The sequence below is a fragment of the Salvelinus sp. IW2-2015 genome, linkage group LG26, assembly GCF_002910315.2.
Source record: "Salvelinus sp. IW2-2015 linkage group LG26, ASM291031v2, whole genome shotgun sequence".
Lineage (NCBI taxonomy): Eukaryota > Metazoa > Chordata > Actinopteri > Salmoniformes > Salmonidae > Salvelinus > Salvelinus sp. IW2-2015.
In genome coordinates, this window is record NC_036866.1 from 17,162,615 (window position 1) to 17,180,862 (window position 18,248).

The 18,248-nt window shown below is 41.7% G+C and overlaps 1 protein-coding gene across 1 annotated transcript in view; it reads left to right on the forward strand.

The window, feature by feature from the left end:
• The first annotated feature begins 715 nt into the window (after window positions 1-715).
• Window positions 716-18,248, forward strand: part of LOC111952175 (sphingomyelin phosphodiesterase 3) — a 55,673-nt gene continuing 38,140 nt past the window's right edge. Inside the window, exon 1 of the mRNA XM_023970727.2 lies at window positions 716-871. The gene's annotated coding sequence lies outside the window, so the exon portion shown is untranslated. The remainder of the gene's footprint in view (window positions 872-18,248) is intronic.

Sequence of the window (18,248 nt, forward strand, 5' to 3'; positions counted from 1 at the left end):
CGCTGTGCCGCAAATGCATGCTCGTGCGGCAGAGTCGATTTCCGTGGCATTTAAACTCAGGGTCGTTACACTACGCCCTCCTTTCAAAGAGCGCGTCCTGGCGCTAGCTTGCGACTCTACGTTTTACAGGAACGCGCTCACCGGCCAAGCACACGCACTGTCGTGGATGCAAGGTCAGGTCACTTCTGACACCAGTGTAATGAAACGGCAGGGAGCAGGTCTCGAACCCTCGACCTTCTAGCCCGAGGTCCGGCGCGCTATCGACTGTGCCACAAATGCATGCTCGTGCGGCAGAGTCGATTTCCGCGCTTATAATCCCAGGGTCGTTACAATATATTGCCTCATTCAAAACATCTGGGAACTGGGAGCTCGGAAATCTCCGACTTCCGACATCAGTGCGTTCAAGTCAACTGGGAGAAAATGTTTTGGACGGTCATCCAACTCGGAATTCTATGTCGGAAAATCGGGGATCTTTCTAGAGCGCCGACTTTCCAACCAGAAGATCACTGACCTATTTTGGGGGAATTCATAGTTTTCTTGAAAGCACCATATCATAAAACCAAATTTCTCCAACAAGCACCAAAGTGATCGTCATGAGAAGTAACAAGGGTTGTCTCTTTGCCTTGCGATTGGCTGTGGTCGTTATGAAAGGGAGTGGCATCGAGCCTGTGAGTGATGACGTCAATGGAGCTGTTCATGGAGTGGTGGTGCTGGAAGGAACCTCACGTAGTCCAACAGCTTCTGCGGGCAAGAAGTGGACTGTACCGTGGATTTCAGAGCATCAGAGGTTATTACCACGGTTCACATGGGAAGAATACCGAAGAGAAATAGGGTTCCACCTGTTTGAATAAATCTGCGGGATCTGAAAGAAGTGAGTAGCTATGCWAGATCGCATGGTTTGCAAGGGAACATTAAAGGGTTGGGTTTAATGAAGATATTGCGTTTTTTTAACATCTTGAGAACGTTGCTCATGTGAATTATCAACCGTTCACAAACGGTCCTGATTGGTTAGGTTACCTCCAGCCTGTAATAGCTTTATGAGTGCTTTTTGTAGCATATTTATTATGCCGCGTCTTTCACCTCAATGCCTACAACGTGGGATGATTTGACTGGTATTTGCATGAGACCCAAAGATCGAATGTTCAAGGCAGATTGTGTGTGTGTGTGTGTTAGTGAGAGAGAGAGAGATAGAGAGAGAGAGAGAGAGAGAGAGGTTGTTCTTTTACATAGGCTAGTCTAGTAAATCAAACCCATGGAAACGAATATTTTTTATGCGCGCACCGTTTTGTACAGCCTAGTTTACACCTACCTCGCTCTTCTACATGGTTGAGGGGAGGGCTGCCTCAACATGGCAAAATACGCTAGCAGACGCGTTTAGTTTCAGGCGGCTAGGAAAAGTCACTTGGTCCGAGTTTGAAAAATGTACCCTTTAATAAGACGTCATAATAACCGCTTGCAAGGAATTATTAGGCCTATATATCACCACTGTTTGCACAGAATTGCAGCCTATTGAAATAGGCTAGTTTTGTTGACTGGACATGACTACTGATTTAGCCCCTATGTTGCAGATTCAGTGGAAACACAATCTTTGATTTCGGGATGGTGATTTTATTCCAAGGATAGGCGTGGCACAGCTGCTGTGCACAGGCTGCTCTCTTGGTCAGGGCTGACCTGGTGAAAAAGCAACGTGGTCTCAGGGCAATTATTTACTAAATGTTTTTACATTTACAATTTTAGTCATTTAGCAGACGCTATTTTCTAGGAGCAAGTGCATACATTTTCATACTTTTTTTTGTCATACATAAAGCTGTGACACGCCATTTAGTGTGATATAGTACATTAGGTTACATTATGAATGAAAAAGCAGTCATACAATATCATACGAATTATAGCATGTATAGTATCATAGTATCAGCATGGTCGTACAATAGCGTACAAACTGGATGATGTACCTTATCAGAAATCTATATGTCTTTCTCCGAGACCAGGTTGCTTGTTGCACAAAACAACAAAGGGGAATTCTGTGGAGAATTTATGTTGGAGGTTAGCAGAACTAATGACAAAGGTTAGGAAAATTTATGTAAAAGGTTAGGGGAACTAAAATGACTGTAACGGCGTTCCTCCTCCTCTTCATCCGAAGAGGAGGAGCATGGATTGAACCAAAATGCAGCGTTGGAATAAGACATAATGAATTTATTGAACAAGACAAAACGAACTATACTTGACAACTAAACAAAATAACAAACCGAATGTAGACAGACTTGGACCACGAACTTACATGAAACACGAAGAACGAACGAACAAGTACTTACTACAAACAAAACGACGAACGAACGAAACAGTCCCGTATGGTGCAAACATAGACACAGACACAGGAGACAACCACCCACAAACAAACAGTGTGAAAACACCTACCTTAATATGGCTCTCAATCAGAGGAAATGAAAACCACCTGCCTCTAATTGAGAGCCATATCAGGTCACCCTTAAACCAACATAGAAACAGAAAACATAGACTGCCCACCCAAACTCACGTCCTGACCAGCTAACACATACACAAACTAACAGAAAACAGGTCAGGAACGTGACAATGACAAAGGTTACAATAATTTATGTAGTTAGGTGAAATGGGTTAATTTTAGAATAAGGGTTAGGGGAAGGGTTAGCTAAAATGCAACAGTTGTCCCCGACGCAACTTGAACACGCAACCTTTGGATTCCTAGACGCTACGGAACGTAACTAGACCATTAGTAGGTATCATACGTCTTGGAGATGTTCAGAAATACGTAAAGTATGTTTCGTATGGCTCTGAGGCCAGGTTGGAAAAAGAGTCAGGCAATAAAACTCTTGCTCTCTCGCTCTTTCTTTCTCTGCTTCCCTTCTTGAGGATAGACGCTCAAAGCTGAGTCAAAGCTGACAGGACAAGGGAGGGAGCATGATGATGCTGGTAGCTGACAAGTGTGTCCTGTTATTAAAAGACAACCTGCAACTCGTAAATGCTTGGCTACAAAGGAAGGGGTTGTGTGCTGACTGTCATAAGTGTGTGTTTAGCGTAGCCTATTCTCCTTGTGCAAGGTGAACGTGCCTCAGAAATAGGTTTACACAAGCACCTAACCCCAAAAAGGTAGTCAGACTGTACCCAGTCAACATGTGCTCTTAGCCACAAGGGCCCCAAGTTTAAAGCCAACATGGGTTAAAGAATGGTTTTAAGATGTGGGCCCCAGATAGGATAACCACTTAGGACACACAACGTTTTGTCCTCAGTGTCCATGTTGGCCCACTAAGGGACCTCAGTGGGCAAATGTGTAATAACTAGGGTTGCAAAGGTTCGGAAACTTTCCGGTAAATTTTCAGAATTTTCCCAGGAATTTTCCATGGGAAGTTAAGCTCTGGAATTTGGGGAATTTAACTTAAATTCATCAACAAAGTTAGCTTATAACAGTGAACCTTTTTGTGGGATACACATAAGGCAATTCTAGGTCTTGTGGCATATTTTGGTTAAACTATCCCCAATTCAATGGAATTGCAACCCTCTGCATGCACAGTGCATTCTTCCATGTACAGCTGATTCTCAAGATCTTGCACACTAATGAGATGCTATTGATCCCACGTTACTACAATGTCTGAGCCAAGGACTACATGCTTTCTGGTAAGTTTTGATTACAATACCGAGTGCGGTGAATATATTTTATATGACATACATGATTTTTTGTTATTTTTTTATTTATTTTTTGTTAACTAGAAATAGTAGCCTACAGCAAAGTGTATTTTAATAATTTCTAACTTGTTAACAATTTCTGCTTGTTAGTTTTTGCTACCATGTGGGTTAGAGCTTGATTGAGCCTACTAACTGAGGAGTGTTAATTCACCTGTTTCCATACATGTTTCATTTTAAAACATTTATCTTACAAAGAAGTTGTTTAATCTAACTGTTTAACTATTTATCTATACATGGTATGGTATTTGCAGGTTTAAAAAAAAAGAATTCTAATCTTTAAAAGGAAAATGCCACGGGCACTATCTGGTGTGTGGAGACATTTCACTGCAGCTAATGTAGAAGGAAAAGCTGTGTACATTTGCAAATACTGTGCCAAATCATATGTGAAGAATGCAACAAAGAAGCAGAATCATCTGGCTAAGTGCATAAAGTTCCGTCAGCGCTCACAACAAGTAACCTCTGCCAAAATTCCCTCTACTTCTATTCGAGGTGAAAATTATGAATCAGACACCTTATCGATAGCAACAGGTCATCGTCCTCCTGGAATCAGAAGTTTTTTTGACTCAATGGAGGAACGTAGTCAGAGAAATGCTGATGAATGTCTTGCCGAGCTGTGTATGCAACTGGTTCACCACTGATGCTCACAGCCAATGTGTATTGCAAGAGATTTCTGAATGTTCTTCGCCCAGCACACATGCTTTATCTACTCATTTGCTGGATGCAGAGTTCAACAGAGTTCAAGTGAAGGTCAAGCAAATCATAGAGAAAGCAGACTGTATTGCAATCATCTGATGGCTAGTCGAATGTTTGTGGGCAAGGAATAATTAACTACATAATCTCCACCCCTCAACCAGTATTCTACAAGAGCACAGACACAAGGGACAACAGACACACTGGTCTCTACATTGCAGATGAGCTGAAGGCAGTCATCAATGACCTTGGACCACAGAAGGTATTTGCGCTGGTGACAGACAATGCTGCGAACATGAAGGCTGCTTGTTCTAAAGTGGAGGAGTCCTACCCTCACATCACACCCATTGGCTGTGCTGCTCATGCATTGAATCTGCTCCTCAAGGACATCATGGAACTGAAAACAATGGATACACTCTACAAGAGAGCCAAGGAAATGGTTATAGCAGCAATCTACCTCACCAAGCAAAGTGAGAAAATAAGAGCACCACATTGAAGCTGCCCCGCAACACCCATTGGGATGGTGTTGTCATCATGTGTGACAGTCTCCTGGAGGAGAAGGAGTCTCTCCAAGAAATGGCCATATCACAGTCTGCTGATATGGACAGCCCCATCAAGAGGATCCTCCTGGATGATATATTTTGGGAGAGAGTGGTAAGCAGCCTGAAACTCCTGAAACCTATAGCAGTAGCCATTGCACAGATTGAGGGAGACAATGCCATCCTGTCTGATGTTCAGACTCTGATTGCAGATGTAAGAGAAGAAATCCATACTGCCCTGCACACTTCACTGTTGCTCCAAACTGCAGTTCTGAAATACATAAAAAAACATGAAGACTTCTTTCTGCCTGAAGCCCATACACGCCGCAGCGCACATTTTGGACCCCAAGTATGCTGGCAAGAGCATCCTGTCTGGTGCAGAGATCAACAAGGCCTGTGGTGTCATCACTACCGTGTCTCGCCAACTTGGCCTGGATGAGGGCAAGGTTCTTGGCAGTCTGGCGAAGTACACTTCCAAGCAAGGGCTTTGGGATGGAGATGCAATATGGCAGTCATGCCAACATATCTCATAAGCCACCTGGTGGAAGGGACTTTGTGAATCTGAGGCTCTTTCCCCTGTTGCCTCCATCATCCTCCAAATCCCACCAACATCAGCCGCCTCAGAGTGCAACTGGTCCTTGTTTGGGAACACACACACCAAAGCACGCAACAGGCTGACCAATACAAGGGTTGAAAAATCTTCAATCTTCAGCCATCTTCAACAAGGTGGAAAGTGAGAGTGAAGATGAGGCCTCAGAGTCTGATTTTCAAGAGGTGGACATTGAGGAGGTCCAGGGAGAAGACATGGAAGCCTGAGAGGAAGACAACCAAAGATTTAGTTTCTAGACTATCCTTTTACAGATGTATGTTGAAAACGTTTTTTTGGAGATTCGATGGGGATCATTCAATATTCTCTTTCTTTTGTTGTTCAGTGAAATCATCCCATGTGAAGAGTCAACTCATTTAATTAAAGTTAAATTCGTAACTAAATAGTTTTTTATTTAATCATTTGCAATTATGTCTATGATAAGGTAAAAGGTTTATGTTTCTGTCTCCATATGATATGGTAAATATATCCAATGCAAAAAACATCTATATTTAAATGGTATTAATATTAATTTGCATATATTTATGTTAGTTCCCATATATTCCTGATAATTCCCATATATTTCTGTTAATTCCTACAGAAAGATTCCACCTCTGAATATTCCCCAAAATGTGCAACCCTAGTTATAACCCATATGGGCCCTAGGTTTTAGCCCAGGTGTGTTAAAGAATGATTAACTCTTGGCCCCACATGTAGGATAACCACAAGGTGCACGCACACAAGGTTTTGCCCTCAGCATTCGCATTTGCCCCACATGTTGTTTTCATGTTGGGCTTGATGTGGTTTAAGGTTGGGCTTCATACGTTGCCCTAATGGTTTACCTAAATGGGTTACATCTGGGTAAAGGATGGGTGTGTAGTGAGATCTATAAGGACAATAAGTGATTTTCAGTTGGGCTGACCACCTGAAACAAACCTGAGTTTGTTCTCAGTCTCCATGCAGGCCCTAGATGCTGCTGCCAAAGCAAGCTTTCTTAAGAGATTTAAGAGATGACAAAAACAGTTTTCTTTATACAATAAATACATGTTTATTTATAGCACATGGTCAGATCAAATGCAATGCAGGAACTCAGATTAAAGGGATAGTTCGCTCAAATTACAAATGCAGACATGGTTTCCACACACTGTAAACAATTTTTTTAAATGTGCATGCCAGCAGTGAAGTTCTCAAGATAGAGGACTTTCAGTACAGCAGTGTTCTCCAATCCTGGTCCCAAAGGGGTGCATATTTTTGTTTTTGCCCTAGCACTCACATACCTTATTCAATTCAAAGGCTTGATGATGAGTTGCTTAGTGGAATCAAGTGTGTGAGCATTAGGAAAAAACTAAACAAGTGGACCACTTTGAGTCCCCAGGACCATTATTGGGAAACACTGCAGTGCAGAGAAAAAATAGTGATGATGATGCAAATTATATGCAATGATCATTTTGCTAATTTGCATATAATTTGCATCATCATCATCATCATCATCACACTTTTTGCTCTGTACTGAAAGTGCTCTATCTATCTTGAAAACTTGATTGCTAAAAAACACAATTTTGGGGATTGCATTAACAGTGGACTAATGAAGAACATACTACAATACTTTGTTTTTGTAAAACATCCCTTTCAGAGCACCTACCACTCCATTCAGGAAAGCTGTGTTGGGTTACTTTTACTCCATCGCCTCCACATCCTGGACAGTATTCATAGTGTAATCAGCCCCCTCAGGTAGTGTTGCTGTTGCCATGTTACCATTGTCAGGTCCTGACTCTTCTTCATCCATTTCTGAGTCCATCTGCAGATCAGAAATCTCCTCTGCCCTTTTAAGTTTGATTCGGGCCTATTCATAGGTAGCTGTGAAAAGAAAACATCATTAAGCATTTAGGCTACTGATCTAGTGCAACATTTTGGTCTTTATCCAAGGACTCTAAATGTTAATCTTCACTTGTACCCAGTTGGATTATCCTTTTGGGCCAGACATGGACAAACCCATGTGATCTACAACATGGGTCCCTATGTCTGCATTTACACAGGCATCCCAAGTCTGATTCTTTTTTCCACTAATTGGTCTTTTGAAAAAGCCATATCTCAGACTAGGCCAATAAAAATAAAAGATTAAGATGGGCCAAAGAACACAGACACTGGACAGAGATATGGCTTTTTCTTTGTAACTCTGCCTAGAAGGCCAGCATCCCGGGGTCGCCTCTTCACTGTAGACGTTGAGACTGGTGTTTTGCGGGTACTATTTAATGAAGCTGCCAGTTGAGGACTTGTGAGGCGTCTGTTTCTCAAACTAGACACTCTAATGTACTTGTCCTCTTGCTTAGTTGTGCACCGGGGCCTACCCACTCTTCTTTCTATTCTCGTTAGAGCCAGTTTGCACTGCTCTGTGAAGGTAGTAGTACACAGTGTTGTACGAGATCTTCAGTTTCTTGGAAAAATTCTCACATGGAATAGCCTTCATTTCTCAGAACAAGAATAGACTAACGAGTTTCAGAAGAAAGTGCTTTTTTTCTGGCCATTTTGAGGCTGTAATTGAACCCACAAATGCTGATGCTCCAGATACTCAACTAGTCTAAAGAAGGCCAGTTTTATTGCTTCTTTAATCAGGACACAGTTTTCAGCTGTGCTAACATAATTGCAAAGGGGTTTTCTAATGATCAATTAGCCTTTTAAAATGATAAACTTGGATTAGCTAACACAACTTCCCATTGGAACGCAGGAGTGATGGTTGCTGATAATGGGCCTCTGTACGCCTGTGAAGATATTCCATAAAAATTCAGCCGTTTCCAGCTACAATAGTCATTTACAACATTAACAATGTCTACACTGTATTTCTGATCAATTTTATGTTATTTTAATGGACAACAAATGTGCTTTTCTTTAAAAAACAAGGACATTTCTAAGTGACCACAAACTTTTGAACAGTAGTGTATTTTATTTCAGTTAGTGTAGGAGGCAACTTTTCTCATTTCAGTTTTGTTTTGTGTTAGTTTCAGCAAAGACAGTACATTATGAAGATACGCTAACCACTTTAGCGTCTATTGACGATATTATCTTCTGACCGGGGTAGTTTTGTTTAGAGCCCCGACGCATGCTCTAAAAATGACCTCTCATTGCTTGAGGTTCTGTTTTGGAAACATAAGGAACGTATCTTTCATACCAACGAGAAATAAAACAATTCAAAAACGTAAATTACTACACACATTTATATGGTTAGTGTTCCCACACGGCCATATCTCCATGTTACAGCACTTGTTTACAGAAAACAGACGGAAGACAAAAACAAGGTTGGAATGTTGTTATATAAATTCAACAAAATACAATTATTATTTAATTTGACCAACAACAAAGAAAATCTGTTTGCACTGTGGATGTATTTGAATTGAGAATTGCATTCGCAGGCATACCTATAAACACAGCAAAAAAAGAAACATCTCTTTTTCAGGACCCTGTCTTTCAAAGATATTTCGTAAAAATCCAAATAGCTTCACAGATCTTAATTGTAAAGGGTTTTAACACTGTTTCCCATGCTTGTTCAATGAACCATAAACAATTAATGAACATGCACCTGTGGAACGGTCGTTAAGACACTAACAGCTTACAGACGGTAGGCAATTCAGGTCACAGTTATGAAAACTTAGGACACTAAAGAGGCCTTTCTACTGACTCTGAAAAACACCAAAAGAAAGATGCCCAAGGTCCCTGCTCATCTGCGTGAACGTGCCTTAGGCATGCTGCAAAGAGGCATGAGGACTGCAGATGTGGCCAGGGCAATAAATTGCAATGTCTGTATTGTGAGACGCCTAAGACAGCGCTACAGGGAGACAGGACGGACAGCTGATCATCCTCGCAGTGGCAGACCACGGATAACAACAGCTGCACAGGATCGGTACATCCGAACCTCACACCTGCGGGACAGATACAGGATGGAAACAACAACTGCCCTAGTTACACCAGGAATGCACAATTCCTCCATCCATGCTCAGACTGTCCGCAATAGGCTGAGGGAGGCTGGACTGAGGGCTTGTAGGCCTGTTGTAAGGCAGGTCCTCACCAGACATCACCGGCAACAACATCGCCTATGGGCACAAACCCACCGTCGCTGGACCATACAGGACTGGCAAAAAGTGCTCTTCATTGACGAGTCGCGGTTTTGTCTCACCAAGGGTGATGGTCGGATTCGCGTTTATCGTCGAAGGAATGAGCCTGTACTCTGGAGCGGGATCGATTTGGAGGTGGAGGGTCCATCATGGTCTGGGGGCGGTGTGTCACAGCATCATCGGACTGAGCTTGTTGTCATTGCAGGCAATCTCAACGCTGTGTGTTACAGGGAAGACATCCTCCTCCCTCATGTGGTACCCTTCCTGCAGGCTCATCCTGACATGACCCTCCATGTCAGGATGAATGTCAGTGTTCTGCCATGGCCAGCGAAGAGCCCGGATCTCAATCCCATTGAGCACGTCTGGGATCTGTTGGATCGGAGGGTGAGGGCTAGAGCCATTCCCCCCCACCCCCCCAGAAATGTCAGGGAACTTGCAGGTGCCTTGGTGGGAGAGTGGGGTAACATCTCACAGCAAGAACTGGCAAATCTGGTGCAGTCCATGAGGAGGAGATGCACTGCGGTACTTAATGCAGCTGGTGGCCACACCAGATACTGACTGTTACTTTTGATTTTGACCCCCCCCTTTGCTCAGGGACACATTATTCCATTTCTGTTAGTCACATGTCTGTGAAACTTGTTCAGTTTATGTCTCAGTTGTTGAATCTTGTTATGTTCATACAAATATTTACACATGTTAAGCTGAAAATAAACTCAGTTGACTGTGAGAGGACGTTTCTTTTTTTGCTGAGTTTATATGACACCCACACAACCACACAACACAACTATGTAGAGTTTTCTTATTGCAGGACTTTGTCAGTCTAGCTAGCTAGTTAACATTAGCTATAATGACTCTGCAGCCAGACAGCAACATAAAATACCAAAACCAATTAGCTAACAACACAAGCAAATATTAACTTTAGTCAGTACCACTTACTGGTCGAATCACTCTGTAGATTTCCAGCTCGATTTCCAGCTCCTGTTGTCTTGCCTGGACATACAATTCCTTCAGAAAGTATTCATATCCCTTGACTTATTCAATATTTTGTTGTGTTACAGCCTGAATTAAAAATGGATTAAATATATGTTTTTCTCATTCATCTACACACAATACCCCATAATGACAAAGTGAAAACATGTTTTTAGAAATATTTGCACATTTATTGAAAATGAAATACAGAAATATCTCATTTACTTAAGTATTCACACCCCTGATTCAATACTTTGTAGAAGCACCTTTAGCATCGATTACAACTGTGAGTCTTTCTGGGTACGTCTCTAAGAGCTTTCCACACCTGGATTGTGCAACATTTGCACATTATTCTTTTCAAAATTCTTTAAGCGCCGTCAAATTGGTTGTTGATCATAGCTTGACAACTATTTCAGGTGTTGCTATAGATTTTCAAGTAGATTTAAGTCAAAACTATAACTCAGCCACTCAGGAACATTCATGGTCTTCTTGGTAAGCAGCAGTGTAGATTTGTCTTTGTGTTTTAGGTTATTGTCCTGCTGAAAGGTGAATTCATCTCCCAGTGTGTGGTGGAAAGCAGACTGAACCTGGTTTTCCTCTAGGATTTTGCTTGTGCTTAGCTCCGTTTCTTTTTATCCTGAAAAACTCCCTAGTCTTTAATAATTACAAGCATACCCATAACATGATGCAGCCACCACTATGCTTGAAAATATGGAGAGTGATATTCAGTAATGTGTTGTATTGCATTTGCCCCAAACGTAACACTTTGTATTCAGGACAAAAAGTTAACTGCTTTTCCACATTGTTTGCAATATTACTTTAGTGCCTTGTTGTAAACAGGATGCATGTTTTGGAATATTTGTATTCTGTACAGGCTTCCTTCTTTTCACTCTTTCAATTAGGTTAGTATTGTGGAGTAACTACAATGTTGTTGATCCGTCCTCAGTTTTCTCCTATCACAGCTATTAAACTCTGTAACTGTTTTAAAGTCACCATTGTGAAATCCCTGAGCGGTGTCCTTCCTCTCCGGTAACTGAGTTAGGAAGGACGCCTGTATCTTTGTATTTACTGGCTGTATTGATGCACCATCCAAAGTGTAATTAAAAACTTCACCATGCTCAAAGGGATGTTCAATGTCTGTTTTTTAATTTTACCTGTCTACCAATAGGTGCCCTTCTTTGCAAGGCATTGGAAAACCTCCCTGGTCTTTGTGGTTGAATCTGTGTTGGAAATTCACTACTCGACTGAGGGACCTTAAAAATAATTGTATGTGTGGGGTACAAAGATGAGGTAGTCATATACAATTCATGTTAAACACTATTATTGCACACAGAGTGAGTCCATGCAACTTATTATGTAACTTGTTAAGCACATTTTTACTCCTGAATTGATTTAGGCTTGCCATAACAGAGGTTAACTAATTATTGACTGAAGACATTTCAGCTTTACATTTTTTATTCATTTGTAGAAATTTCGAGAAAAAAAAATTCCACTTCCACAAAAATCTCAATTGAATCAATTTTAAATTCAGGCTGTAACACAACAGAATGGGGGGAAGTCAAGGGGTGTGAATACTTTCTGTAGGCACTGTATACAATTCCAACGTTTAGTGCCTGAATTTGAAATTCAGTCATGTGCCCCTCCCTCCTAAAAATATTGAATGCGCATGCGCCCTTCAAAAGATGTGTGACAGCACCCACTAGCTAGTCTGAGTACCAGTCTCTTTAGCTAACATTCCACTCCTTGCCACTCCTTGTAAAGGCTACATTTCTTTGGCACATGACATGGAGAACAGGGAGTGGATTAACTCAAAGACTAGTACCCAGGCTACCCACTGGTGTCTGTTTAGGCAAAAACGATGTTGAATGGATTTGAATCTGCTAGTTCACTTAGCATATTGGCTGTTTAGTTTTTTTAAAAATTGGTTCTTGAATGGATTTGAATATTCCAGGTCATTCAGCATATTTGCTGAGGAATTTCACAAGCATAATATAATATGGTTTTCTCATGCCTGCCCCAGATGGTATGCCCAACTGTGTCCCATAGACAATCCCTGACAATATTTACATCAGAAAGCCCACTTACAACCCATTTCAAATAGATTCAGTGCCTATTTTGTACCTACGGGTTTGCCTGTTTGTGACCCAAATGGTTAACCTGATTGGGTCACAGTCATTATTCCTGAACAAATAACACCAGATTGCTCACTTTCAACCCATAGAAAATAATTCAGGACCCACACTATAACCCCATATGGGTACCACCTAAGATAACCATTTGGCCCTTGCCCAGTTGAAGTCCATATAAAACCCAGGTGTGGCCCACCTGGATATGTTGGCTGGGTATAGGACAGGATTTGTCTATGATGTGCTTATGAATTAGCATTATTACAGCACAGATGGCCAAATGTGATATATGTGTAAAAGAAAATACAGGCCCATATCTATTCAATATTAAAAGTATAAATTGATCAAGCTGAGTGCCTTGCCATCTGTCTGTTTCCATTCATAGTGCCTGGCTGATGACAGAAAAACATGAATGTCACTGTCGTATTTCTATACAATAGTCTTCAATACATAGGTATTTTGCCTGGTTTTTGTCTGTGCTGCTCCGGATGGGGTGCATGGAGCCCTTAAGTGCTATCAAGTGTGAGGCTGAATACATTGTCACAATTCGGTACAACTAAATGCTCTATCGTTGGGAGTGAGAAATAAGGTTCGTAGAGAATTGTGTATGCTGCCAAGCAGTCGATTTTCTCAGCAAGAGGCTGCACACAGTAATCAAAGGCATTGTCTAACGAATGCTTTTAGCAAAAGAGCAGTGATACGACATTGGTCCAAGTGTGAACCTCTACAGTCGTGGCACCAAAGGTTGTGACTGAACACAATGAGAGGGTGGGGCTCTCTGCCATTCTAGACCTACACAGCTTTCACTTTTTATGACACTGAGCAAGTTGACAAGATTCTCTCTCCCTTTTTCTATCTTTCTATCTGTAGGCCTACTTTCTACCTTCTCCCTTTCATCTAGTACATTCTGAAAATCTGTCTATTTTTTAACTTCATCTCTCCATCACTTTCTCCCTTCTCCTCTCTCATACAACCCTGTCCCTCTCTGTCTGTCTCTATCATCTCCCTTTCCTTGCCATCTGTCTGTTTCCATTCATAGTGCCTGGGTTAGGTTGTCTGCCAGCATGGCCAGTGGTGTGTGGTCCTGTGGGTGTGTTATTATACAAAGTGTGGTGGTCCAAAACACAGCAAAGCTGGCTCAATTTAATCTAACCCATGTCACAGTATTGACATAGCAAACTAAATCCCATAAATAGATCATGTAAAAATGCCTGGCAGAAATACTCCTCTCATTGCCTCCACTTTTCAGCATAAGACATGTTAGCTCGGACAAGCTAATGCAAAAAATATTTTTCAGTTAGATTTGATTGAATACTGAGGTAGAATTCTTCATTGATCCAAGTAGTTACACAATCTCCAAACCTCACTTTAAACACTTACACGGAACCCAAACCGGCTGCGCACGTGCGCCTTCGTACGCCATCGTGCATACATTTATTTTGTCCCCCTACACCAAACGCGATCATGACAAGCAGGTTAAAATATCAAAACAAACTCTGAACCAATTACATTAATTTGGGGAGAGGTCAAAAAGCATTAAACATTTATGGAAATTTAGCTAGTTAGCTTTCACTTGCTAGCTAATTTGTCCTCTTTAGCTAGCTTGCTGTTAACTAGCTAATTTGTCCTGGGATATAAACATTGAGTTGTTATTTTACCTGAAATGCACAAGGTCCTCTACTCCGACAATTAATCCACACATAAAACGATCAACCGAATCGTTTCTAGTCATCTCCTCCTTCCAGGCTTTTTCATTTTTGAACTTATATGGTGATTAGCATCTAAACTTTCATAGTATTACTACACCGACCGGCAACACAGTTTGTCTTTCAATCACCCACGTGGGTATAACCAATGAGGAGATGGCACATGGGTACCTGCTTCTATAAACCAATGAGGAGATGGGAGAGGCAGGACTTGCAGCGTGATCTGCGTCAGAAATAGAAAGGAGTTCTATTTTAGCCCTTGGCAACGCAGACGCTCGTTGGCGCGCACGAGCAGTGTGGGTGCAATAATGTAATAACATAGATTTCTACATTTATTTTGAAACGCTCGCGCACGCGACGCAAGCGGTGTGGTCAGCCTATTAGGCCTAACAAAAAACATAGGATTTACTGAAGTTCTTCTATTAGCTGCACATGACCCCTCTGATTCTATGGCATTTAGAAAAGACTACAGACATCTCGGACGTCATTCAGAGTGAACGCTTAAAGCACACACAGGGAAGGAACAACAGCTTACACATTGGAGTTCAATTGATGATCACAGACAGTATATAAGATGTGTGCTCTAAAATTGTATTTCTTCAGATTAAGTCAAAAACAATTGTTCATAGCTCACAGCTTTTAGGGATTTGAAATGTAAGGCCTGAGCTCAGAGAGTTGGAACATTGGACAGAAGTGTAGTGTATGTGTGGAAAATGTCCTGTCATGTCGGTAAGGAAGAAGCCATCCATTCAGAAACATTTAGGGGTTTTGGACTWGGGGATGTTAGAGGTCAGTTTCTGTATAACTTGGTTCTCACTGTATTCAGAAGGATTTTTTTTTTATGGTTTTGCTGGAGGATTTTCATTTGCTAAAAATATCACTCAAACTATTCTAGTAGAGTGGCATGGTGGGATTTACTCAGCAGTGATATACTCAGGTTTACTTATACTAATTGACCTCTAGCACTGACGTGTTTAATCCAGTTCAAAGAATGTGTGTTCATATTATGTGGGAGGGAGGGGCGAGACTTGTCTGGTGTTGGCAGTGTTGTGTGAACAGACTGTGTGAACATGGATAGATTATGTGTCCTCCGCCAGTAGAGAGGAAAATATGACTGACACAAGAGGGGGAGGATTTGAGTTTTGTTCACTTCATCTTTTGTGTGTGTGTGTTTTAGCTATGTGCACATGTGCATGTGTGTGTGACCACCAGCCCTCAACTAGTCCTGTCTGACTTTGCCGTCCACTCGTCCATGCACTCAGCCACCCACACTGCCAGGCTTGACCCATGCCATCCTCGTGCCATCCTCATATCATCCTCTCTTCTACAAAGCCAGAGCAGAGCTGTGTCATTTGGTGCAGTATGCTGCCAGCTGCTGGTCTGTGTGAGTGTGTAGTTATGGTGCTGTATGGTTGCTCTGGGTGGTGCTGTGGGCTTGGGAGGCCCCCAGATGGTCTGGTGGACCAGCTCTGGTGGAGAGAGGTGTGGGACCTGGGTCTGTGTGGGGCTCCATCTATCCCAACACACCTCCACCCTGCCTAACCTGTCAGATTGTCTTTCATTACATAGAGGCCACGCTCTGACCTCAAAAAGCAGGGTGGGCATGTCTTCTGTGTTCTGTACATGCGTGTGTGTGGAGCGGTGGGGTGTCGGTTTAATTAGCCTACTACACTCTGTTGGCATGTACTGTGATTAGAGATGGGGTTTGCTAGGGCGGTGGGACACGTAGCAGACTGCCTGCTGTCTCAGATACACGCAGGCCTAGAGAGTGGCTGTATGAGGGCTGCTGTATTGCATGTAGGACATAGTAGTGCTCTCTTTGGAGTGTGTTTACGGGGTCCTTGAATGTTTATACGTTCTGCTTGATGTACCATAGTGGAAAAGGTACAGACACTAAATGTCTCTCTCTCCATCTATCTCCCTCTTCTATACTGTCTCTCTCTCCTCTCCTAGGGGGTCTACTCACCTTTGTTAGCTGTTGCCTGAACTTTGGGCAGTTTACGTGGCAACCTTCACTTCACACTTCAGTGATTAAGTGAACCTGTGATCTATCTCTGTCTGTTCTTTCTCCACCTGTGTTTTCTCCTGAGTTTCACCTTTTGTCACTCCTCTCTATATCACTGTAACTGAGTAACTTGTTACCATTTCATAATTTGATGTGTTGATATGGCTATATCCCATTGCTAATGGGATCTTTCAAAAAATGGTAGTTCCTTCGAATGGCAGTTGGTTTAGTTTGGAAAGACCATAGAAATGGAAAGACGATCTCTGTGTGCAGCTTTTTTGTGAAAGTTCTTTACAATGACTTACAGTACATCTACAATGCACTGGTTGAACAACCCCAGAAAATATCACACTCTCTCTCAAGTTCCACACCTACTGTATATGACATGGRGCATTTGAGCTGTATTGCCTTCAAACCTGCAGGAATGGTGCAAACGCCACAACATTTTTATTCCGAGGCTGGCTTTCTTTTCGAGGCGTGGCTGGCTTTTAGTCCAACACTGGCTTGCATTCCACACAAATACATATTTGCCCTATGGGTATTATGAATAGAAATGTATTTGTTTTCACTGTATGCAAGTTCTCAGACAGAAACAAACAGTTTTGACATTTCAGATCATGACAAATATTGAACAAATCAATGCGACAACCAATCGATATATGTTTGTAGAAAACCAAGGCAGGGTATGAACTAGTGATGGGATCACTCTCTATTTGTTTGTGTGTGTGTGTTGTGTGCAGATTTGCTATGTTACTGYAACGAATGTGAGAATACATGATGTCTGCCCATATGTCTGCCTGTGAAAGTATTTCAAGGGCAGGGGAGTAGGCTGCATGTTTACAGAAAGAGGAAGCTGGAGTATTTTTTGTGGTACAGTTTGGGCGTGGGGGTTAACCTCTTGGCGCACGGATCCCTTTAACGGGATCATTTTCGTAAACATCCGCTGAATTGCAGAGCACCAAATAAAATAAAAAATAAAAAATAAATTATTTTCATGAAATCACAAGTGAAATATACCAAAACACAGCTTAGCTTGTTGTTAATCCACCTATCGTGTCAGATTTTGAAAATATGCTTTACAGCGAAAGCAATCCAAGCGTTTGTGAGTTTATCGATCACTAGACAAAACATTACGAACAGCTAGCAGCAATGTAGATTGGTCACGAAAGTCCGAAAAGCAATAAAATTAATCGCTTACCTTTGATGATCTTCGTATGTTTGCACTCACGAGACTCCCAGTTACACAATAAATGTTYCTTTTGTTCAATAAATATTATTCTTATATCCAAAAAACTCCATTTGGTTGGTGCGTTATGTTCAGAAATCAACAGGATCCAGCAGTCATGAAGGGAAGACGAAAATTCGTAATAGTATCCGTAAAGTTCATAGAAACATGTCAAATGTTTTTTATAATTAATCCTCAGGTTGTTTTTAACATAACTAATCGATCATATTTCAACCGGACGGTAAACTATCAATACTAGAGAGAAAGAAAATGTYGAGCAACAACTTTCGCGCGCATGAACTAATCAAAGGACACCTGGCCATCCACTGATGCGTTTTGATAAATCTCGCAAATTTTTCTGAATAAAAGCTTGAAACTATGTCTAAAGCCTGTTCACAACCCGTGGAAGCCATTGGAAAAAGGAATCTGGTTGATATCCCTTGAAATGGAGGATAGGCAGGCAATGGAACAGGGATTTTTCTAAATAAGAGCCACTTCCGGGTTGGATTTCCTCAGGTTTTCGCCTGCAAAATCAGTTCTGTTATACTCACAGACAATATTTTGACAGTTTTGGAAACT